Here is a 26,893-nt window from a genome sequence, read left to right on the forward strand (position 1 = left end):
ATGGATTAAAGAAAGTGGTATGCTATCTTAGCCATGCTCCAGGCACTACCCCTCAAGTCTCCTTTCCTGTCCTCTCTTGTCAAACTTCCCAGTCCTCTTGATGTTTGTCAGAAATTTTCATTTCTTTCCTCAAAGTCTAAAACAATGTCTATGCTCTTATTTTCTTCCTCCTCTCCATCCTAAAACAATGCCCTCCCTCTAGGGCGCCTGGGTGGCTCAGTTGGTTAAGCTTCTACCTTCTGCTGAGGTCATGATTTATTTCAGGGTCCTGGTATCAACCCTTGTCAAGCTCCCTGGAAGTGGAAGTCTGCCTGTCCCTCTCTACCTCTGTCTGCCCCTTCCCCTGCTCGTGCTCTCTCTTTTTCTCTCTCAAATAAATAAATAAAATCTTTAAAAACAAAACAAAACAAAATAAAACCAATGTCCACCCTTTAGTGTATTCCCACTAAAATACTCATTTCCTGTCCTTTCTATTTAAAGCAAACTTCTTTATCTCCATTTCCACACCAGCCTTTTCCTTCCTACCCACTGGACTCTCATTTCCAGCTCCGTTACTCTGTAAATACTGCTCTCACTAAGGTCACCAATGACCTCTTAATTGCCAAATCTATAAACACGTTAGTTTTCTGTTGCATTTGATACCTTTGATCCCGTCTTTGATCATTATACAATAAAGCTGAGAATTAGTGATGAGAATTAATGTAAGTAAAATACTTAGCACAGCTTTTTGCACATAGTATGGACTCTAAAAATGTTTACTAATATTATCGTTATTATTGTTTCTCTTTGTTGCCTTTGTGATTCTTCTTTCTCTGTCTCCTTTTAAAGGCAGGTGTCCCTCACTGGATGCCCTCATCATCCACACTGTATAATCTTACCGGTCTTTTGATTTCAACACCTATTGTGTTATGACTGGCACATCCACATCTCCAGCCCAGTGCTCTACTAAAGTCTTATATGTACATATCTAGCTTCCTGATGCAGATTCCTATTTCAATTGGCAATGTGTCCTGTGGAGCACAGATTGGGGGAGGGCGGTAAAATCACCCCCAGTTGAGAACTGGTGGTTAACTTCTATATGATCATTTGTGTCTTTCCTCAGGTGACTGTAAGCTTCCTTAAAGCCAGCACAATGTCTATTCATTCTTGTGTCCCTCAGACATAGCACGAGCCCCACATATACTGAAGCCACATATCTAACTTCACAATTCTCAATATAGAACATCTTACTTTAATGAGAAAACATATTTATACTCCTCTCCCAAACAGTCTCTATACAAATTATTATATTTAGTCCTGATTTCTTTTAAAAGGAGGCATCTGGAATATTTTAATAATGAGAAAAATACATTTTAAGTGGATGGTGACTAAAATTTTGAGATAAAAGCATACTGTTAAATTTAGAAATCAGATGAAACTTTTCTTCAGAAAAGGTTTGAATAATAATACACTCTATTAAAAGAATGATTTGCTGGATTTTTTAAAAAATAACCCAAAGAAATAGGAACTTCTAAAAATTTCACAGCCAACCTAAATATAAGACTTGAAAAAAATAATAAAGTACTTGGGGTTTCTATGTCTGAAGCCATCACATCTATGGCTCCATGTCAATTTATAATGGTAAATGTGCCACAGAAACAAATTTGTCATGGGAATTTTCACAGCAATAAATATCACAGTCTGGTGGCAGTAGATGGAGTTATGGATCACACCCTCACAAGTCTTAGGCCTAGTTTGGGGAATGTGACATGTGTAATGCACATTAGCTGAGACTTTCAGATCTTTACATGCTTCACAAACCAGACCAGATTGGCTGAATTGTGGAATATATTTGCTGCAACACAGTAAATTGTCCCCTTAAACCACACCCCAGCTGATTGTGGGAGACAAATTAGCTGGAATCAGATCTTCAAAACAGTGTGATACACTGGGAATGAGGATCAATCTTAAAATTATTTTGATTCAAAAATTATGTTTTCCATTGCCTGAAGGCATGAAACTATTTAAATGGAATATGATTTACTGGTAATGTCATTAATTAAAAGGTAAAGTAATAGAACTTCCAGGTTCCACAAGTGGTATATTATTGGTCTTGAACTTAAAATCTTTACAATTGTACCTCTTATCTAACACCTTTCTTATGCTTCTTTTTCTTGACTCACCCTCTCCCAACTCTCTCTCCCACTCCTACCCCCCCAGCAAAAACAAAACAAAACTACACTTGGTCACCTTGCCTTTTCATTTTACAAACTTTCTTTTCCTTCCTTTGCATTTTTAATTCAGCAAATATCTATATTCTAGACAACAGGCCATACACCTCAGGTGGGTACTAAAAGAGTCAATAATCACCTTACCTTTAAGGAATTAACAATCTATTATTAAAAAAACACAAGTACAAATGATCATAAAACCAGGTAGAATGTGAAATACAGGAAAATGAAGTGCCATAGAGGTGATATATTACAAGTCGAAATTGGGTTGGGATATGTTCGGGAAAACAAGTCAAGTATTTTTTAACATACATGAAATCATAAAACAGTGCATGACTCATGGTAAGCATTCAACAAACATTTATCTTCTTCCCTCCTATAGAGGTGTTATAGGCTGAATTGTGTTGCCCCTAAATCCATATGTTGAAATTTTAACCCCCAATACCTCAAACCTGTACTTATTGGTAGGGCCTTTGCAGAGGTAATTAAGGTAGAATAAGGTCATATGGGTGAGTCCTACTCCAATATGATTGATGTCTTTATAAGAAGAGATTAGGACACAGACACAAGAGGAAAGACCACATGAAGACACAGGGATAAGATAACCATCTATGAGCCACGAAAAGAAGCCCTCAGCAGAAACCAACCTTGCCAGCAGCTTGATCTTGGACTCCTAGCCTCCAGAACTGTGAGAAATCGAATTTCTGCTGTTTAAGCCACCCAGTCTTTTTATTTTGTTACAGGAAACTAATATAAGTGTCAGTGAATATAGAGCTAAAAGGATCCCTTGGATCTCTATTTTTAAGGAGCTGAAGCTTGGGAATTTGATTTGTTAGACAATAGGAAGTCAAACAAGGTTTGTGAACTGAAAATGTCCTGAAGACCCAAGTTTAGGTGAAAAGGTTTGGCTTTTATGTTTGGATTGTGATGGAAGGGAAGACAAATTTGAAAGATACATTTGGGGGTATTGGGTCATTGGATCAGCCCAAGTACAAAATAACTGGGATCTGAACTGGCTCATTGATACAGAAAATGAGAACTGAAGTAAAGTGTATTCAACTTAACAACTGATTATATAGTGGAGAGCCAGGGAATAATAAAGCTCAGTGGTACCAAGTGTTTAGCATAGTAGAGCTATTAATAACAAAGATAATAGTATAATTTTTGTAAAGTTGAAACATGACTTTTCTGTAAATATAGAATATGTTTAAGATTTTATTCAACATATTAATTAATGAAAAAAAACCAGTAACACACACTCCTAACAAGGGCAATCAAGAGTGCTGAAATTAATTTGCTAATAACTGTCAAATTGGTTAATATTATAAAAGGCAATAAAATTATTTGGGTCATCTTTTCCTTAGTGCAATAATCAAATATGTGTCTCTGGGACAAAAATTCCTCTGTACCGTTGTGCAGAGAATCATTTACATGACTACCAGTTCTTTACAAATTAACTTCTATGTCTTCAGAGTTGTAAAATAACCTAGTCGACAGAAGGTCCATCAAAGGTACATACTCCTATAGAATTATTTAATTCCCAGAGAGTCCCCTTAGACAATGCCCAGCACTCCAGTGAGAGGAAAGATACACTGTAATCTCTTTTGTCCATTTCCAAGTCTTGCGTTATTTTTTTCTGACGATAAATACAGGAGGAGCGATTTTTCATTTTAGATATGCTAAATATGCAGTGCCAAAGAAACACTCTGGGGAGAAAGTCAAGCATGCAATCAGAAATGTGAGGCTACACATCTGTAAAGGACCAGGTTTGAATAAATTTGTCAGTTCTGCTTGATTTTTCCACATACCTCATCAGTGAGCTCATTGAATTGGGACACACCCACAGGCTGGAATTGGAGGCGACTGCTAAGGACTCCATTCCTTCCCTCCCCCAGGCTTAATAACCTACTTTGCTGTGATCCCTTGTGTCTAACAAGCTTAAAAGTCATGGTTCTGCATTCTCCACCTGGCTTTATCTTTTCACCCTTTGATCCCTGGTATTTATTTTTTTCTTTCTGGTATCTGGACCTCAGCTTTTCTCTTCTGCTAAGCAGGACCCCTGAACCCAGATTTCAGGTGATGTGGAATTGCTTGCTCCATTCTAGACTTAACAAGAAAGAACCCAATTCTCGTCTCATCATTTGGCTGATGCTCTGGTGCCCAAAAAGAAAGACTAGAGAAGTAGATTTGAGTCACCCGCATGAAGATGGCATTTTGCATATAAATGTCAAGATTTCCCATTTTTCCTCTGGCCTTTAACTTCTGTGGTCCACTAACAGAGTCTACTTCCCTTTACTATCTATATGCTGGGTATTTGCCATGTGATCTGTAAATAGCTCTGGTAACCTCTAAGTAAAACAAAGTGTTCGTTCATTAACTCATTAATTCTTTCACTCATTCATTCATCAAAAATTACTAAATTCTTCATATGTGCTAAGCACTGCACTAGGTGTCAGAAGATATATAGATAAATAAAATATATCCTTGCCCTCTAAAACTTAACCACCGAGGGCTATAAAGCAATGAACTTTTGACCTTTTCAAGTACATTCCACATCTGCAACATGTCCACTTAGAAGCCCTGCACATAAAGGAGCCATCTGTCAAAACAGAGTAGGCTGTAACCCTGAACGTCTGGGAGTCTGAGCTGAACCCTAAGGAGCTTTCCTTATGGCCCATCCAACGCTCACCCTCAGGGGTTTGATAACGCCATAATGGAACTAACTTCTTTCCAATCATAAATATCATACAGTGTTACCTCAAAGATCTTAATTTTTACCAAGACATAAAGTAGCGGATTAACTGATTTTTTAAAATTATGATTGTTTTTGTGATGCACTTAATGTTATAGTCAAAGAAAAATATCAAAACCTTCCATTTCTCAGAAATTTGGTTTAATTACCAGTCATCTAAAATTCTCAATCCAAATCTCTTATTTATTTAATAATTTTGAAGAATCTTTAACAAGAATACATTTATCCTAATTGTATAGAAGTTTATTTGATCAAAGATGTGTTAAAAAGTATCACCAAACTAACCAGGAAATTAGTATGAGATGAGAAAAGCAGGGATGATTCTTCATATTTGATATCAGTTAATTAAAAGAATAAAATTTTTTTTCAATGGAGATAATTGATGTGTTTCAATTAACATGAAGAATTGGAAGCTAGATCCCTTCATGGAGAGAGAAGATTCTGTGGCTGGTGAAGCTATATATAAGTAATTTAAAGTTTGTAAACAATAAATCATAATCTAGTTCTCTAAATCTTCAAAGGGACTAGAGATAACCAGCAGCTCCTTCCTGGCAGACTTTTATTTCTTTCAGAAGTCCTTCCAATTCAAATGTTGTGATGACCAAATGAAACTCCAGAGAACCTGGTGGTAGCTATGTTTGAAGCATCTCTGCTTCATCTGAGGATGTGAGAGTAATGGAGAATAGGGTTCACTGGTGTGTTCCCCCACCATCCCACCACCTCTCCTCCCAAAAAGAAGCAGCTACAAATAGAGTACAAACAGGGAAATAAATACATAGATATCAATATAGTTAGGTATCTCCCGTGTATAACAAGGATATATGTATAGTGTGTTGCCTTTGGTTGTTGTACATTTTGGGATAGGCCAACAAATGATTTTAGAAAAAAAAATTTCTTTCAACTCAGCATGGTAAGAAAATGACAATAACATAATAATATCACCACTGAAACAAACAGACAAAAACCTTGCTCTGTAACCATATCTGATGAAGAATACTTTGAGAATAAGCTCTAAAGAGGAAAAAACCCCAAAGGGCCATATTTATTTTGGACAATGCCCTTCTGCCTCTTTTGCTATAGGTATATTTTAATCCGTACACAATTACTTATTATTATGGGTGTAACAACACAAAACCTCACATTTTCAGAATTTTATTTTTAAATTACATCCAAGTGATGAAGATGCATGTATGTCATTCTATCCTTTAGCACACACAAAGAACTAGTAGGTAGCTTTGAAACATATATGCATATAGTAGGGGGGTCCATTTTCAAAATTTACCAAGGTCATTAATGAACCAAATGTAAATGGTCTCCCATTTATCAAATGCCCTGGGGAAATCAGGAGATAATTGAAATGATAGATGAAGAGATGAAACTCTAGGCTAACGGGCTGTATATCAATGAATCAATGTCACATTTATGAAAGGTTTTGGAAAATGATTCCTATTCTTTGCTTATTTCTGAAGTTTTAAACCTCAGGAAGGTAAGCTGTGGGAGGAGGACCAAAAAGTGAATTAAAAAGAGACCCTACTGATCGAATCAGAAACATTTCTGCTATAATTTTTCTCATGGGAGTTTGCATATTCCTCCACTAGGTTCAGCAGAACTTATCACACTCTCTACTTTTGCATTTGCATTGCCTTCCTTTTTTTCTTTCTGTGAAATCATCAGTTCATAAATGATCTCACCTAGGGATCAATTCTACTTCTTTCCCTTGACAAACTTACAGGAACTTTATGTAAGGAGGAAAAAAAGATAAGTATGTTGAATAAAGATTTAAAAATACAAGATATTTTCAATTTAGTTAAAAATAAAGGCAGTTTTATTAACAAAAAAAAAGTCATTAAAATGAGTTTTGGGGGATGTGCTCAGTGGGGAGTCTGCTTGAGGATTCTCTCTCTCCTTCTGCCCCTCCTCCTGCACGCACATTCTCTCTATCAAATAAATAAATAAATCTTTAAACAATGAACTTCGGGTGACTTAAAGTTAAAATTCTCAAAGAGAAAACTTATTTTCTAGAGCAAGTTATTTAAGGTTAAGTCAGACATAAGTCTGCGGAAAACAAATTGTACTCAAAACCAGACATTCACTGCTCCCTAAAGTGACAAAAGTCAGCAATCTCAATACTGGATCAGGGGAGACATGCTAAAATATAAATGTAAAGTCCAGCCATTAATGAGTTTAAGGAATGACAAAAGGGTCTTCCCAGGGCAAGTGGGGTTTTTGTTTATTGAGCAAGTTCATATTTTGATGGCTTTGATAATTTAAAAGCTGCTTGTCTTGAGTCATGTTTCCTCCAAGTCAGGCCCAGATACTGGGGCTCACTTTGGCTGTCAAAGTTGCTTAGTGAGTCAGACAAGCACTGATGGTGGCTGTGGGCACAGGTGATCAACCTCAGAGGAGGGGTTCATGGGAGGAGACCTCTAGTTCCAGCACAGTGTCAGTACCTTGACAGTTGTTTCTAGCACAAGCCACACAGGAAATAATCTTGCTGATGGTTTCACCAGGCCAATGATAATTGCCCCTCTTAGGGCCTGAGCTGGGAAACATGACCAACCAAGGTCAGCCAAAAGAATAGAACCCTTGAACTCAAAGGGAAGGGATGGCAGGAAATGCCTGGAAGAAATCTCTTTGAATTGAAAATGTTTGAATTCTAAATTCTTTCAGGATCTGAAATCCTGGACACAAACTCCCCAAATAAATGCCCTGAAAGAACTTTAGTTGCTGATATGCACACTGGTTGTTAAAATATTGCTGTATGTATTTCCATACTGGTTGGAAAGTAGTCTCTGTCCTAAGGTCCCTGAGTGTCGTCACCCACTAGGTTGCTCCCTCAGCCTCCCCTGGAACTCGTGGACTTCTCCCAGTCCAGATAATAAATTATTAAAGCCTAGCAGCAGGGAGCCTTAAGGACCCTGGCAGCTCTGGTATCTGCTTTGAATTTGTGGATTTCCTGTGCCATACAAGCTACAAAATAATTTTAAAGATCACTTTGCATATATCAAACACTTAAAATGAAGTAGTATGAATTTTTTTGGTTTTCTTATCCCATCTTCACCACAACCACCTTTCCTTTCATACCAGTCTCCCATACACTTCACACAAAAGTAAGCTTCCCCACCCCCCACCACCATCACCTGTACCTACAATGTTAACAAAAGAGAATATTAATATCACTATCTGGTACTGAATTCAAAGCTTCAATTATTGTCCCCAGTTCCAGTGGCCCTCTCTGAGACTGGCACAGCATGAAATAAAGGAAAAATGAGATGTGACTATAAAGTGATGAAACTGATTTTCACATGTGGCCTGTGGGATTTCCTTGATTACTTTTTAGTCATGCCTTATATTAGTCAGTGGGTAAAGCTGGCCTTCTGAGCAGGAAGATTTCTTACATGGCCTAAATAAGATATGCATTCTCTTCCTCACACTCGCTAGGGTTCTTTACATAGGAAAATATAGTGCTTATAGAGAACTCCAGAGCCTAATTAGGCTTTTTTTTTTTTTTTGCACCTTTAATTTGCTCTTTTAAAATATTTTGCTCTAAGAGTAGGACACGGAATTTTATCTGACTTAATAGAATACTATCAATGTCCCTAATGGTCAGCCTACCAGTTAATGACCAAAATAGCAAAACCATACTCAGTACACAGTTTTATGAGGATAAAATTTTCAAAGATGCCAAATGAATTAACTGAGTGGCTTGGTGTTGTCACCATTAATCTCTCACATAACTCCTCAGATGTAAGAACAAGGCAAAAGTGGCAGAAAAAGAATTTTGCATAGATAACTCAAGATAGACCTTTACCCTGGGATTTTCTTTATTGGGATGAACCTCTTCCTTGACTTCTGCAGAATTTAGAAATTAATGGCATGATGTTTGGGGTATGTTTTAGAGGATGTTTCCTGAAATTTTATCACTGAACTTTGTTAATGGCACAGCCAAAGAAAAACAAGACAGTAGCATTTGATGCCAGAGTTTTGTTTTCCTACCTGAACAAAAACCTAGTATCCTAACAAAGTGAAATATGCTGTGTTTACGTTAAGACAACCTCCTCAAAATGATTTCAGCTCATACCAATCGTCTACTTATAGTAAAAAAAAGAGAGAGAGAGAGAGAGAGAAAGTCAAAGAAAAATCAGTGCAGATAGCTGCTCAATGCTCGTGTTGATGGATACATGTAATATATCCATATAGAGATAGTCAGGTAATCTTCATTAATGTCATGTCAAATGTCTTGCAAATATTTTTCCTTCTGCTTTGTAGACAAAGAAAATAATATGATTGTATAATACTATATGCACATCATTTTACGAATGTGAGATTACATTGTACATTCTCTTTCACAAAATACTTAGTTCTATTAACTTAATAATATTCCATGAACATTTTCCAGGTTATCACCATTCCATAATGCTTTAAGAACGGTATCATGATTTGTATAAAGAGCTTCCTATTAATGGAGTTTAGTTTATTTCTATGTTTCAACATTACCTGTAATACTCTCAACATTCTTCTAGCTAAATACTTGTGCATATTCATGCTTACAATATCACTCCTTAATGTTGCTGAAAACAGACACAATTGAGGCTAACCTGTCATTTGTATGCTGGTCTAAAAGTTCTGTCTTCAAAAGAAATAATGCAAGTATACTTGGCACTTGATACTCTTAATGAGGTTTTCAGTGTTCTGTCCTCAGAGAGCTATTTCAAAGGGCCTAGCATGTATACCCTGCATTAGAAATGAGTATCACAATATTTTGCATTTTTTAAAAAGTGTCTTGACTTTCAAAATTTAAATTTAAAGCAATACTTTAGACCAGACATAGTTGTATTCTCTGTAAAATTTGAATCATAGATAAAGCATAACAAATCACAAGGGAATGGTAAATTATTCAATAATCTGTGTTTGAATAAATGATAGCAATGTTGGGGAAAATCCATTTAGAGCCTCACCTCACACCATTTACCAAAACGATCCAAGTGGATTAGAGTTAAATATTTTTTAAGACAAGCTAGTGAAAAGCTGGAATTGGATATTCATTAAATCTCTGGAGAGGGGGAGTTTTTACTATCAGAAGTTAGAAAAATCTCAAAGACAACAATCAATTTATTTATGCTCACAAAATTTTTAAAACTTTTGCATGTTATAAAAACATCAAATGAAAGAAGAAAGCATAATATTTAAAAATCCATCAAAATAACAGATCACCATCCTCACTAAAGAAAACACAATGATTAAGAAAAAATCACTAAATAGATAAAGAGATTCTAGAGAGGCAATTCACAAAAGTGGGCAATTCCAAATTTTAACAAACATTTTAGAAACACCATCCTCACTAGACACCAAACAAAGCAAATTAATACAGTAATGATATAGAATATTTTAACCTATAAAAGATGGTAGCTTAAAATATAAGATAAGGTACACTGGAATCATGTTTGCTTTTCCAGATATTGCTGGTAGAAGTGCATACAGCTATCTAAACTTTTGGAAAGGAATATGTCAGTATGACCCAACCACTTTAAGAAATACATAATAATAACATAAATAATAATATTGTATAAATTTGAGTACATTTATGTTCAATGAGGTTTCCAAAACTATGAAGTTACATACATGCAAGTATATAAATATAAAATCAAATTAAGTGAAAACAATATCTATTCCCATAATTGGCAATCATAGTGTACCTGGCATGTAGAATTCAGGTAATAAATATTTGTTAGAAGAGTGACATACAGACATATTTTAGCAATGCATAGGACCAAAAAAGAGAGAGAGAGAGAGAGAGAGAGGCTAGAAGGAAATACACCAAAATGCCAAAGAATTTGTATTAGTATGGTGAGATTATGGGTGATTATTTTTCACATCCCTAATGTCCTTATTCTACTTTTTATTTTAAATGAAATTGATTTTTAAAGGCAAAATTATCATTCAATAAACATATATTTTAGTCTTTGTCCTATCACTGTTTAAACACTTTCAAGTTGTTCTATTTAACCCTGTAGTTTGTTCTAATCCTAAGAATACTGCTTATAGAAGTATAGGAAAGGCTGCTCTACAACATATTTCCTCTACTTCTTAAGTAAATAAATCTAGTAGCTTATTTGAGAGGTAGGGAAAAACAAAAAAGTATTTCTAGAAAGAATTCTTGGGGGAGGGAATGTTTGTGAGATAGCTACTATTGCTAAATTTCTATAATAGTCTTATATTAGTTTTACTTAAATGCAATTACCTGGAATACTTAAGCATGCAGGCTTAAGAACACCCACATCAAAGCCCAGAGATACAAATGGATCAATGTTCTGGGATCAATAGCAGATTTGCCAGAGTTTAGAGTTTGTGCAGTATATTTGGCAGAAATCCAGGCTGAATATGACAAGCACATGCAAAGCCATTGCAAATGTGCTCATTCCCACATGAGGAAGGGAACTGTATGAGCTCAAATGTATCCATGTGATGTGCCCTCACCTTCTCTCCGAGGTTGGTTTCCTGTTGCTGCCTGGAAGTCTCTCTTCCATTCCCAGCCCTTTCCTCACACTGCCTTTAGAACATAATTGATTTCTATTTTTATTCCCTTGGCACTCCTCTCTGCCATGTAACAGCTGGTTAATCTGAACTGATGTGCCAATAAGTCTCCCCTTTCACATAGCAAGCACATTTTAACAAAGGCCTTCTGGGGATAATGACTAACTTAAGAAGGACAAAGGGATTTTTATGTGTCAGCTCCAATGAAATGAATGTGGCTTCCTAACCATTATGGTAAGACAAGATCTGATACCATTTTTGGTCTCAGAAGTAAAAATTACCCCGAATAGTAAGTCTGCCATTGGCATTAGACAGGTCAATGATGGCACATGTATAGTGCTTGCCATTTCAGACTTCTCCTAAAAGCAAGGCAACTATTTCAGACAATTGGAAGGGAAGTAATTTGCCACACACAACACTTTACACCATTGCATATGACTAACAGTGAGCTACTAACACACAACAGCCACCAAACAGGTATGAATTGTATATGTGCTTGTAGAATATGAGAAAAACAAGCAAATCCCAGATATTCAAAATCCTTCACAAGGGGCCAGTGGTCCCTAAACATCCACCTCTGGACTGGTGATGATCGGTGATCAAGTTTTTGTGCCTATTTGCACGAGATTTTTTTTTAAAAGGGAAAAAATATGATTTTTTTCCCCATAAAGTTTAGCTCTTCTTCAGCTTAAAAAATTTTAACTCCAAGATTGTGTCATTCCTTTTTTTGGACACTAAAAATGGTCTTCTGTCTGAAATGACAGTAATCATAGGTGGATTTTTCCCTCTAACACCACCACTATGTTAATTTCCTCATTAAAAGGTAAAACGAGTGGAGATTCACAAAATCTAAAAGTCTTGGAAGCTCTTTTCTACTTAGTAAAGGATTTTAGATGGTCTGAGTTTGCTTCTTTACATAATGTTTCATTTTCAACTATGTACACACAGAAAACAAATATTTCTGCCATTACCTTATTAGGAAAAAAATAATGTTTTCCTTCTTTTGAGAACTCAGCAACCAACATTAAGCTCATTATTTATTACAATCTACTGTAACAATAAAGAACTTCTCATTTATATTTTAAATGAACCCAGGCTACCCCATGACTTGAATACTTCTGTAAAGATTGGTTGAGCATTTCTTTATCCTACAGTTTTGATTTACCAGCTACCAGTGCTCCTTGTTTGAGCATGTAGCTCTTCCTTTGTTCTGGCTGCCTCCTCACCTAGCAACAGTTCTGGTAAGAATTGGGCAACATACTTGAAGGGTGAGAGCAAAAGTTTATAACTTTGAGAGTTTAACCTCTGAGACATCTAATTTGGCTTGGGAAAAATGTTTGTGATGATTTTGTGGTTTAAGTAGTGTTCTAGAGAGGTATGTGGCAGTTACTGGAGACAAAGACACTCGACTCCCATCCCTAATCCCTGCCTTGTTTTTTTTCTTCTGTAGAGACCGGAAGCTTTTGTGCAGCTGGTGGTGGCCATGTGACTGAGTGGCAGCTAATACAGGCACCGACCATTTTACTCTGTGAGTCATCTTTTAGACCGGAATGTAGATGAGATGCCTAGAGGTGCAAAAGCCATCCTAAAACCACGAATGAAAAATATGAAACGAGAGCGAACATTGTGCAGATGCAGAAGTGGGAAAGTTAAGAACCTGGGTACTTGGAGGCATTCTTGAACCACTACCAGTACTGCAGGCCTTCCGCTAGATCACGTGTCATAGAAGACAAACCACTAATTAATCATTTAAGCTTCTCTTAGTTATTCGCATTCGAGCATGTTCTATACTATAGCTGAGTATCATTCACCTAATTTCTCTAGAGGTAAATATGATTAAATTTGTTTGACCCTTAAAACATGCCCCAAGGAGATTTCAGAATTATAAAGTACACCCAAGGTCACTGAAAAACTGCTGAAGAGAGTTTTATATAAGCAGAGTAAAAAAGTATATCCAAAGTACATTACTAAGTCATCTCAATTTTACTTGAAAAAAGAGTAGTGTCTATGTAAGCAAACATTCCCAAGACCACAAGCCAAGAGAGCTTTGTTTTACTACAGAATGATTCAAACCTGTTCTTCTGTTTCAAAACTCAAACTAATAGACAATTTTCTGATGTCAAATTGAATGTGGACATATTTTGAAAATTTTGTTTCCGGTGCATCTTTAAATGACAAGCCATACACTATGGGGAAAAAGTTGTCAAAAACTATCAGAAACTCAGAAGCACTTGTTCAGCAGTCAGCATGTGAGGAGTTTAAGCAAGTTGCAGAAAGCTTCACAATGGATTTAATAACTAACAGTTTGGTGCAAATTGAAATCAAATGTGTTCCGTCTACAGGATGTTTATCATTGATTTTCCCTCCTTTCATTTCAATAATAATGATGTTAAATATTCTGTGTGAAATACCTTTAGACACTAAAGAGCTCATTTGGGGGATTAAAAAAAAGCTCATGTAAATTAAACAACACAGAAATGTTTGCATCAACTTCTCTTCATTTTGCATTTTATTATCTGATCACTCATGGAGGGCACAAAAAGGAGATGCTGAGGTCCATGCATTCAGTCTGCACAAATGTTTGAAACTTTATACTAAAACCTCCCCATTTATCAGTGAAGACCTGAGCAGAAGTATCCTTGGCTTCTTGGAGGAATTCTCTAACACCTCACAGGTAGGCTGCCTGCACTGGGTGAAAAGGACAGGCCTTGTTTATCACTAGAAAAATTAACAAACCTTGCTCATTCAGAAGTAAAAGTTTGAATACAAAAAGAGGGTAATTGCCTCAGTTTTTCTCCTATTGAGCAAAAATATCTTTGAAGTACTATTATAAATACAAACTAACCACATTGTTTTAAAGAATTAAAAAATAGAAGAAAGAAAATCATGCATAAACCAACAAGCTCAAAAAAAAAAACCCCATATTGGGGCGCCTGGGTGGCTCAGTCCTTAAGCATCTGCCTTCAGCTAAGGGCCTGATCCCAGCGTTCTGGGATCGAGCCTCACATTGGGCTTCCTGCTCCGCTGGGAGCCTGCTTCTCCCTCTCCCACTCCCCCTGCTTGTGTTCCCTGTCTCACTGGCTGTTTCTCTCTCTGTCAAATAAATAAATAAAATCTTTAAAAAATACGTGCCCTCCTTATACGCAACTAATGAAGCATCAAACTTTACATCGGAATCTGGGGATGTACTGTATGGTGATTAACATAATATAATAAAATAAAAAAAAATTAAAATAAATAAATAAATAAAAACATCGCAAAAAAAAATCTTTAAAAAAAAACNGAGCAGAAGTATCCTTGGCTTCTTGGAGGAATTCTCTAACACCTCACAGGTAGGCTGCCTGCACTGGGTGAAAAGGACAGGCCTTGTTTATCACTAGAAAAATTAACAAACCTTGCTCATTCAGAAGTAAAAGTTTGAATACAAAAAGAGGGTAATTGCCTCAGTTTTTCTCCTATTGAGCAAAAATATCTTTGAAGTACTATTATAAATACAAACTAACCACATTGTTTTAAAGAATTAAAAAATAGAAGAAAGAAAATCATGCATAAACCAACAAGCTCAAAAAAAAAAACCCCATATTGGGGCGCCTGGGTGGCTCAGTCCTTAAGCATCTGCCTTCAGCTAAGGGCCTGATCCCAGCGTTCTGGGATCGAGCCTCACATTGGGCTTCCTGCTCCGCTGGGAGCCTGCTTCTCCCTCTCCCACTCCCCCTGCTTGTGTTCCCTGTCTCACTGGCTGTTTCTCTCTCTGTCAAATAAATAAATAAAATCTTTAAAAAATACGTGCCCTCCTTATACGCAACTAATGAAGCATCAAACTTTACATCGGAATCTGGGGATGTACTGTATGGTGATTAACATAATATAATAAAATAAAAAAAAATTAAAATAAATAAATAAATAAAAACATCGCAAAAAAAAATCTTTAAAAAAAAAACGTATTATTAGCATTTTTTGCATTTTCCTTGAGAAAATTTTCCTTTGCTTCTTTTGTAGTTTATAAAATTATTCTGCATATATAATTTTGCATCTTTCTTGTTATTGATTTCTTTTAAGAATTTTCATACTGTTACAGTCTTTATAATCATCATTTTAATGACTATATTATAATTCCATTTAATATAGTATAATTTTCTTATCTTTATGCATTTAAGCTGTTTCTAGTACTCTTTTTTTTTTTAAGATTTTATTTATTTATTCGACACAGAGACAGCCAGTGAGAGAGAGACAAGCGGGGGGAGTGGGAGAGGAAGAAGCAGGCTCCCAGCAGAGTAGCCTGATGTGGGTCTCGATCCCATAATGCTGGGATCACGCCCTGAGCTGAAGGCAGACGCTCAAGGACTGAGCCACCCAGGTGTCCCTGTTTCTAGTATTTTAATGTGTTATTGAAAAATACTACGCTAAAAAGAAGTCATACATCATGTTCTCTATTTTAGATTCTTTCTTTAGGATATATTTTCCAAAGTGGAACTACTGGTCCAAAGGTATGAACACTTTAATGGCTCTTTATATGTAATGTCAGTGATTTTTTAAAATGGTTGTCACAATTACACTCTATCAGAAATACGTAGAAAATACTAAGAATTTAGGCTAGCAGAGGGAATATGACATTTTGTACCTAAGCAAGCAAAAACTACTCAAATGCCTATTTCTACAATAGCATTTCCTTTCCATAGAGTATTCCTAGAAATACTTCTCTCCATTGTTGCTTTCTGAAAAAGTTTTTGGTGGTCAAATATTAGGAAAGGATAGTCTCATTAATCTGCTCTTATAGATTCCATTTACATAGTAATGTATCCAAAGTTTTGTGATATCCGGCCAAAACACGACTGTTAATTTTGTTTAACCACGTTTCTCAAGCATACCTCCCACTGAGTGCTCCCACCTTTTTATAGCACCTGCTCTCATTTGACTTATAAACATGCTCTAACAAACTTGCATTAAGAAAAAAAGGAGGCACACATCCTATGCAGTGTTTAAAAGATACACAAAATCCTCCTAAAATCTGAATCTGTTCTAGAAAATCCCTGCTACAAAATGATGGCAGGAGTAGCCTAAAGCAGCTTTAAAAATGCCTAGATTTTAGCAGATCTGGATTAGTTCAAACCTTGTCTGTGTGACCCCAAGATTTCAGGTTTCTCCAGATATTTGGGGAGGGCTAGAAAGGAAAAAAAATTGCCTTTAACCAGTTGACTATATGCCCACAAAAAGAAATCTTTTTTCCTCTTCCTTCTTTTTCCCTCTGGTCTGTTTAAACTACTCTTGATTTATCTGATTCTTCTTTTGCAATGAAGCTGCTGCTGTGTCACAAATAGGAACATAATATAGGAAAAAGAGAAGTCCTAGGGTAACAGCAACTTTTGGTAGAATATTCCACATAAGTCACTTGGCACATGGTGAGATCATAGTGAACGGTACCACTTGTTATTAATAGTAGTGTCTATACTTGTTCCTGGCTAATAAAAGGATTATACAATTTTTCTAAAAGATAAATTGGCAGTTTATTAGAATTTTCTTTACATTTGATATTGCCCCATTAACAACAGATAAGTGCCATCTTCAGGTAGTAATTTTCAATCACTTGTTAACAACACTAACTGACACAGATAATAATAGTTTGAGAAGTGAATAAACTACAAGGAACAAAGATAAACAGATCACGTCCTAGGCCATTAAGAGTGGAAAACAGAAAATATCAACAGGAACAGAACTGAAGCAACAAAATTGAGGAAAAAACAGAATAAAATAGAATTCAAACTGAATAAATTAAATATCATCCATGAGTTTGGTAACTTGTTCTATGTGAGAACCTGAGTCTCTGATACGTGAAATAGCATTCAAATATAAAATGAAGATTTATTGGACTATCAGAGAGACACAATCAAAAAAGATTGTTTTGAAATGTAAATCTGAAAAGTTTCATTAAAGTTTTCAACTTTATCCCTGCCCCTCTCTAATAAATGATCTAATTGGTAAAGGAATGTAGAACACAGTTAAAGAAGTTTTAACAGCAATATTAGTTATCTGTTTAATGTGTACTCAAAAGCCAAAAAGATCTACATTGCTACCATTTATAAACTTTTAGGCTTTGAGAAAAATGTTTATTTTCTCTAGTGTGGGGGAGAAAAAAAATTATTTTACCTTCAAGACTCTTCTAGCTGGAGAAAGAATTAAATCGACATGAAAGGGATTAACGGGAGAAAATACAATTTAATTTTTTATGTACAGGGAATCCACAAGGACATGGTAATTCCAAAAATAGTTAGGCCAAATGAGGTATATATATGTCATTCTGAACTAAGAAGAATGGTGTAGGGATCCACGACTTCAAAGGGAAGGAATGCAATTTATAGGAAGATGAAAAAGAGTAAATATTTGGTAAGCAGATGTTTGCTGGGCCATTCAGAAACAATGGGACATAGCACAGAGTGGACTTTGATCAAATAGGCCTTGCTGGGTTCTTATCTATCTACCTTACCTAGTTCATGTTATAATGTAGATATCTATGGTGATAGCTCTCCTCCTGGAACAGTTCTTCTATCTAAATTCTTTAAGGCAGTTGTCTGGAGGGTGTTTGTCAAAGCTTCTTCCTAAATCTTTGGGGCTTTGGTTGTTTTCAGATTGGCATAATCTGTATGCCAAAGTAAACCATTTTGGGGAGGCCTGCCCTTGGCCCCTACGCTAGTTTCTTCGAATATAAAACATTACCGAGTGTGGGAGGATTAAGGTGAAATAATGCATGTGAAGTATTTAACACAGTGCCTGGCACATAGTAAATACTCAACAAATATTAACTATTATTAAAGCATTATGAATTTTATTTGGAAACACAAATGACAAAATACAAGAGTAATTTTGGGTTGAGACCCAGACTAAAGTAATAGCTATGGAAAAGAGCTATTAAACTTAATTTTGGGCTGAAGTCTAGAGAGATTGAGTGTCTTTCTGAACTGGTAGAAACCAAGAATTTTAATTCCTAATTGGAAGTCTCTTATTGAGACTTATGACTTGAATCAGCAGTCCTATACCGCTGGGAGTCACAGCTGCTGTAGACTTGCCTTCTAATTTCATCAATGTTATCCCTGAGTCATACTTAAAATGGCAAGACTGGATTGCCAAGACATAAAAAGATCTTTAGTGAAATCAGTCCTATAAGAATAAAGGGATATTTTCCAATTTTCTCACACCAGACTTAAATTGAGAAAGGCCTACAATGCAGTATCAAAGGAAAAGTTGGTATAATGAGCTAATAGGGGAAGCACCAGAGAAATGGCAGTGTCTTGTTGAGAAGACTACTTAAGAGTTTTCTTTTTTGTTAGGGAAACTGTTCAGAGTACAAAAGCTGAAGCAGATTTCAGTCTGTATTAGATATTTTTCCTCATGGGTATTTACCTCCTTGTTTGAAAATTAAAGGGAGGGAATCAAGCCCAGATTTTAAAAGTTCTGAATCATTAAATGCAACTTTCCAAATAATATAATGTCAGATTTCCTTTCCTTCATATGAATCTTGGGATAAAAAAGATAAAACAACCTGTTTCAAGGATCACCAGTTCCTGGGGTGAGGGAGCAATGAAAAACTGATTCTACCCCAAACCAACAAAGTTCTGGGATGAGCACTATAAAAAGTATGTGTACTATTTCCTGAGATGCCAAACTGATGTTACATTTCTGCTGTTAATTCGATAACCTGGCATCCCAACTTACTGTCTGTTCCACCTTACAAAAACTGGACCGAAAGAGCAAGCAGTGATACAGGAGGGGACATGGGCATCATAATCAACTGCCTTCCTCCCCAGTACTCAGATAAGTGAGAGGAGATATGGGGCCAGGAGTACAAGAGTGGGGAGCCAATGATTGGAACCTTCTCAATCTTATCCCTTTTGCCCATAAATCTATAAATATCTTTTTAAAAAACCTGCTGTTCAAGCATATTTAACAGTGTTAAACCACATGTGTGGGCTGGGAAAACTGTAATAGACTGTAATCTTTGAAATTACCCACATAAGTCATTCTGCATCACTTGTTCTTAATGGGAATTCCCAAGATGCCATTAAAAATGAGTTCCACATATGATACTCATAGGTGAAAAGTGATAAATCAGATATGCAGTACCTAAACAGGGACGTTCTTACTGAGCCTTAGCAGGGGGGAATATAACATTAAGACAATCTCTGAAGTTAAGACTACACTTAGTAGCCTTGGCCTCAAATTAATGGATCTGTATCTGTAACAAGTTGATAGGAGACTTTCCTATTGCTGGGAATTGTTGACTAGCCCCAAAACTGAGTCCAAATAGATATTTAGTATCCTGTGCTCTAAGAAGAACTGCCAACAACTGGGACTTCTTACGAGATTGTCACTTTAGTTTTGCTGCCCAAAGGCTCCCAATCTTGGTAAGCAGAAGGCTGAGCGTAGGACAAGTAGCCTGCATTTCTACCACTTTATACAACAATGACGTGATTGCTGAAAGACAGAAAAATAGTTTCTTGGCTGTCTTGCCAGTGCCGTCCCAACTCTGTAGCCTGCTTGTTGAGGAGACCCCAGCTATGGGGTTTCCTAGTTAACAGGAAATAGGGGAAGTGTGAAACAGTACCAACGATGTCAAGCAGGAGCCAGAATCTATCAGGGAACTATGCTTTGGGGAAATCCCACAGCAACCTCTCCTCTCTCCCTCTCCCAAGACCACATATATGTGCCCCATGAGAAAGCCAGGCAAGGGTTCTTGTATACAGTTCCTGCATTTCCTGCTACTACCTACAATGTCAATCCCCTCTATGTGGCAGCAGCCCCAAGTCTGGCTTTCTTATGGGAATCCTTGCCTTCTCCCCAAGAATCCAAATGTTCGTCTTTATACTAGGAGAGTTAGAACCTAAAAGAAGGCTGAAAGAGACCTTGCTTTTTTCTTTAAAGCAGTTCCCTGAAATCTAGGGTTAAACCTAAATAGAGAGAAGAGAGTGATGCAATTAGAATTTTTAAAAAATATTGGATTGAGTTTTCAATAACTGAACATGACTGGAAAATATGGAATTTGACTGAGATAATATTATAGCTAACATTTATTGAGTGTTTACTGTGTACTAGGATCTGTGATTTAGATAGAGTAGTTCAATGGTTCCTCACAATTCCTTTGACACTCCCATTTCATAGATGTGAAAATTGATGCATTAAAAGTTAAGTAACTGTCACAGTCACACAACTAGCAAATTCTAGAGTCAGGCAGTTCAGGTCCTCACTATTAATCACCATAGTCTTCTATCTCTCCAAATTAAGACTCTAAAGGGTGACACAAAAGTGTGCTTGAAGAAGAAGACTGGGAGAACAAAACCATTTCATATTACTCTCTACTGAGTTCAGCTGCTCAATAAACTGGTGATATATTCATATGAGAGGCTTAATAAATACTTAATAAAATTTGTTCGTTATGAAGGGACTAGGGACCATCCATCCATCATATTATTTTCAGATATTCTTGTATTTCTAGATATAAAACATTATCACTAGCCTTATCCTTTGTATTGTATTAATTGAAAACAATATAAAGAAAAGATAAACACAGACATATTCCTATGTAACTTAAAGTTCTGTAGTTTTCAGAAAGGTATTTAGCTAGTTCATCTAATTTTCTAATGCAAAGCCTGTGTTTATCGCTAATTAAGATATGAATGCTTGAGTTGGGAAGACATGGTCATTTCTTTGTAAGAATGGAAAGAAATTTGGTTAAAAGGTATGTATTTCCAGCATCTCCTACATTTAAAATCAGTTACAATCATTGCATCTCCAGCTATTTGATAATAATGGGTGAGGTTTCCCAAAAAGTCTCTTCAAGACTCATTTGTAGAATTTCGTCCAAACCCTAACAACTCAAAAAAAAACAGTCCTCAGAAAGAATATTCTCCATCTCACTGATTATTACAGATAATCTATAGCATTTAGCTAAAATGGGTAAAGTTTTAATTGCTTGTTCTTTTCTTTAATGACTATCTCTGAGTCTCTGTTTGTGGGCTATATTCAGTCTCCTATTGCAGATGCTTTTTCTCATGGTCATAATCTAAAAATAAATAGACATAAAACTTAAGGCTTCTCTGTGTCATGTTATTTGTTTCCCTTCCTTGTTAACTGGGGAGACTGTACTTCCTTTTGCCTTGTTCTTGTATCAAATGTGTTATGAAAGGCTTTTTCCTTCTCCTTGGTGACCTGCTCTAATTGGAACTCATTTTGTGTCCTGGCCTCTTTGACCGCCCCACAGGCTTCTGCTGTTCCCTAACTCTCGTCCTTCCTGATCTGCCTTTGTTCTATTCAGCAGATAATTGCTTTTTGCATTTCAGATCTTAAAAACAGACTATACTTTACAGATGGCAGCCTCCTATGGTTTTCTTATCTTTCTTTTCATCTGCATGGTTATCTCTATGCCTTGCCTTTAATATGGTCGTATTTTTACTTTTAAAGAAATTCCCAGAACTCTTTCGAACCACTTTTCCTCTGAGTGTCCACAGGATATTACCCTCAAATATGCTAAGCTCAAACGTGTGTCTGTTTTATCCTTCTCTGAATCTGCTCCTCTGTTTCTTCTCCTTCCTTAGTATTCTGTCATTTCCTCACTACAATTGACTGAAAAGGTAACTCAGAACTATAATTACTCTACTTGCCATGTATTGAATTACTGGTGTGCTTGTAGCCTCTTTCACTGAAAACCATTACTGTAACTTCAAGCACATATTATTCCTATTGTGATGAGTATAAGAAAATAAAACTGGAGCTATATAATCCAGAACACTCTTTCCCAATGACTGCATTTTCTAAATCTGGTTATTTTTGTTCATAAAGTTCCTTTTATAAGAAAAGTCCTTTTTTCAACTCAAGTTCAGCTAATCATTTTATTTTTATTTACATATTTATAAGGAGCTTTAGGCTCACACAGCACTTTCAGAACAGTAAAGAGAACCAAAATCAAAACATGGTCTTTGCCCCAAAAGCTTACAACCTATTTTCACATTTCCAGTATTTTCCAGAACTGTCCTAAATGAGTCTTTTAGGAGAAAGTTTGAATATACAATAGTAATTGCAATATCTGCAGAACCCAGACAACCCAGAAATAAATTTATTTTATCCCAGACACAGCTATCAGGGTTGTGAATATGTAAATAGGTCCTAGCTTTTCACACCTGAATGAATGGATTATATCCTGAAGAAAACTGCTTGGTTTGAGAGATTTAATTAAGACAGAAATGCAAGAGTTTTCTTGGGACAAACAGGATTACAGCATTTCATAGATAATATAAAAAATTTTATAAACATGTCACAGTCACGAAACTTAACATTAGTTGGTTGGATTTTCTTTCTGTACTTCTGGATGAATTTGAATACAGCAATGAGCAAAAATCATGATAGTGATGAAATTCTTTCGCAGAGGGGAATGGTAGTGTGCAAAACAGAACTCTTCCAACAAACAAGCAATTAGAAAACTAAGATTACATACCCAGTGTTTATTATCAGAAACTTCAGTGAAGCCACTCAGAGCTAAAAATATCTTCAAAGATGGGACACCTGGGTGGCTCAGTAGGTTGAGTGCCTGACTCTTGGTTTCAGTTCAGGTCATGATCTCAGGGCGGTGAGATCAATCCCCCATATCGGACTCTGCACTCAGCACAGAGCCTGCTTGAGACTTTCTCTCCCTCTGCCCCTCTCCCCGAATAAATAAGTGAATCTTTAAAAAAACATATCTTCAAAGATGATCGCTTATACACATATGCATTAAGACTAAGAGAAATAAGAATTATAATCTTCTTGAGGGCAATGAACATTTCCTATCTTGGTGGGCACTGTGTTTTGGTCACTGCTGGTACCTCATTCTCTTGCCTTCTATGTGGTTTTCACCGTGAGTTAGATCATGCACCACTTGCCAGGCCTATGTACTTCCAGATCTCCCTGTTATTCCCTAGCAGAAAACTCGTGCTGCCCTTGGGTACTGCAATTACATCTCTGTCTTTACCACAAGACCATGAATTCTTTGATGGTGTCTTTGATCCCTATATCCCCAGAGCTTTGCCCAAAGCCTGACACAAAATAGGTTTTTCAATAAATGCTGGTTGATTGAATAAATGAATTAAGGGATGGATAGATAGATGGAATTAATTGAACTGAACTAATCATAAATGGTAATTTTATGTTCTAAGCTTAATCACTGTTCACTCTAACTCTCTCAGGAAATCTATTCATGTTCCTCATTTCTTTTCTCCCTAAATACACAGGCATCAATTGAATGATTTTTAAAGGGTGCCGCTCTGATTAGGAATCTTACTTTTGCTCCCAAAATAGAAATTTAAAAAGTCCTTCTGTATCTATAACAACAAATATTTCATTGCACAGTGTGAGTCATTGCTATGCCACTTACTCAAGATTAAGAATAAAAGGGCAATTTTGCTATTTGGTCCTATAGTAATTATTCAGATAGACTTAATATCTTTATATATATAAACATTATATATATATTATATATATACATATATATGCCGCCCTTCTTCTTTTAAAAGAGAATCATCTTGCGAAATACTCTGGATTAACCTAAAGTATTTCAGAGATTAAGAGGAAAATTATTTAACTCCATTTTGCATTTAGACAATGTTATTTCTGTTTGTAAGATATTAATGGCATTTCTCTATGTCCTCATGCCAGGTATTGTGTGAGATGCGTGAGGTACAAGAGGACAAGAACAAAGGAGGGGTTAATCTCTAACCTCACAGATCTCACAAATCCACTGATTCTGGATGGCTAGATGATGGCCTTAGATTTCCTAGTCAGGGGCACAAACTCTCCATTCCTTGCTTTCTGTGCTTCGCTGCTCACTGGTGTTCAGTGTACGGTTTCAGGAACCCTACACTACGAGCCACCATCTCTAGCTTACTGCCTTCTGCCACACATCAAGTCTTACATAAAAGGGAAAATTAAGTTCTCATTCAACAAATAATTATTGAGTAACTGTTAAGGTAAAATGCAGAGTGCGAGAGGCACAACACAGTTTTTCATCAGTCTTTTAATATCTTCCTGTCAAGCTACAGGATAGGAAGCTAAGCGGGGGGAATCAGGAAATAGGAGCTTGTCAAGAAGAATACAATTGAAGTCAGAAACCAGAATCAACTATTAAAAACAATTAAGTCAGAATTTTTTATGTTACAAGGAAAATCATTCATGCTTTGCCTTCCCTTAAAAGAATAATCACAATGAAAATATAAATCTATGGTAAGACAGAGATAGATGGTGAAAGAAAGACATGGTTTTCATTTTTTCCCCTTGAAGCATACATCTGAATTTAATTGTGCAGAGTCAGTGGTGTCAAGAAAGTAGCAAGTGAGTTTTGTTTGCAAAATTTCAATTTGCAAATGGAATCAATTACAGTAACACAAAGGCATTTATTGGCTAATCTTCTAGATAACTGAATCATAGTTTAATTTAAAAAATGTGTATCTATTTTCTCACCAAGTGAAACATAACTGTCTTTTTCTTAAATATAGGGCACACTGTCTTTTTGGTCATCAAAGAAGTAAACTACTGTCTGGGAACAAGAATTTCCTGTCCTCTAAAAGTCCTTCTAGCTGGACTAAGAATCAAATTAACATGAGACAGATTAACAGGGGAAAATCAAATTTAATTTTGTATGTACAGGGAATCCACACAGACATGGATGTTCCAAAGACGGTCAGGCAATAAGGTATATATGCCATCCTGAACTGTAGAGAGGGGTTGGGGGTCTTTGAAAGGAAGGAATGCGCTTCACAGAGCAATAAGAAGAGATGTTTAGTAATTAGATGTTTGCCCTGTCATACAGGTGGGTCGCTCAGATAAAATGTATCTCTGGCAATAACCATTATTCTGGGAAATTTAGATTCTTCTGTATAGTTAATGGAGGGACAAAAAGTTTCTCTTGATCTTTCAGTGTCTCGATTGCTTTCAGCTTAAGAGAATCTTCATGCCCTCAACTCCTTCAGTTCAGATGTGTTCCTGGTGTTTTGAAAAAGGCAATTCACCAAAAATCTTAAAGAAATAAAGCAGTGACCTGTAGTAAAGTATCATATTTTAACACAAGACCCAGTTGCCATAACAGCAAAATTTATCTTGCTTTAAATAATAGATTATCAGGGATTTATTCTCGTCTAATGACATAAAACATGATCCACAACTCTCCTTGGTCCTTCTATGGGAAATTCAGCAGAAATGAAACCAGTCACTGATTTCCTTTTATTCAACTTCTGAAACTTCGAGAAAAGGTCAAATTTCGGGAGGGTCTACATTAACTTTGAACATAGTGTTTATAAAGTGTGAAAAAATAAAAAGAGCTTCATTTGAAACTTTCAAACTGGAGGATGAGTGGGCTCACAGAGTTAGTGATGGTATAGCAGCTTTCACTGTGAAGTTCCTGGCATGAATTCTGCCTAAATCAGCAGTTATCAGAATTGCTACCAACCAGAAGAAAAAAAATCTCTCACATTGCTAAATTATTGGTACAATGAACAGTCTCAGTGGCAATGAGAGTCAACATGGGCCCAAAGAATTAATCTTTCAGAATTTTTTTCCTTCTACAACATTTATTGATGGTAGAATAATAATATATAATAATATCAGGATGCTGCCCGTCAGTAATGATTAGTTAAATCATATATTTCTATTTCCAACTCAAATTCAGTCACTTAAGTGCAGTCATGTATCTAATTCTCATGTTGCAACTGGAAGAGATGTTGTTCTACAGGTCAATTAAATAAGAAACTTGAGATACGCACCTATCCTAAAGCCTGGAAAGTAGTCAGGACGATAAACACAAATAAATGATATTAAAAAAAAAACTCCATGGAAGTTCGAGGTGAGAAAAGTACTTCCGGCTAAGGAGCTCAAATAAATTAAATAAAAATATGAAATCTGAGTTGGACCTTTAAAGACTTACAGAATGGCACTATTTTGGATGGAAAGAGTGAAGGATAAAGGGGGTATTATAGAGAAGGGTGACTATATAGCGTCTACATGTTTAGGGGCAGGACAAAAATGGTAAGTGTTTACATTTCCCCAGTTCCTACTACTTCATTGTCTTTACCCCTCATCAGCTTCTTCCCCCTCCCACCCCAGCCTCTAAGAAGGATTGCCCAACTGGAGGATATTGAGCTAACTTAATAGAAGAAAAAAAAGGAAGAAAATTAAAAGTAAAATCCAGGAATACTAGGAGTAGAGAAGCACTTTTTCTTAGAGGCCTTGAAAAGGGAGCAGTGCCCTGTGGAGGCAGTGGGTAAGGGGTATTTGTTTCTGCAACAGTCACATAAGGTTTTATTCTCTTTTAGAGTATGATGTTGAGGATCTAAGAAGTAAGAAACCTTGTTAAGTTTGAGGGGGAACAAAATATACCACTCAAAAA

General features: G+C 36.2%; 1 protein-coding gene across 4 annotated transcripts in view; it reads right to left on the minus strand.

Annotated features, from left to right (window-relative positions):
* LOC109489339 overlaps positions 1 to 26,893 on the minus strand; it is a 420,733-nt gene that overhangs the window by 141,909 nt on the left and 251,931 nt on the right. The gene's annotated exons all lie outside the window — the stretch shown is intronic.

Source organism: Ailuropoda melanoleuca, chromosome 1, assembly GCF_002007445.2.
Source record: "Ailuropoda melanoleuca isolate Jingjing chromosome 1, ASM200744v2, whole genome shotgun sequence".
Taxonomy (NCBI): Eukaryota; Metazoa; Chordata; class Mammalia; order Carnivora; family Ursidae; genus Ailuropoda; species Ailuropoda melanoleuca.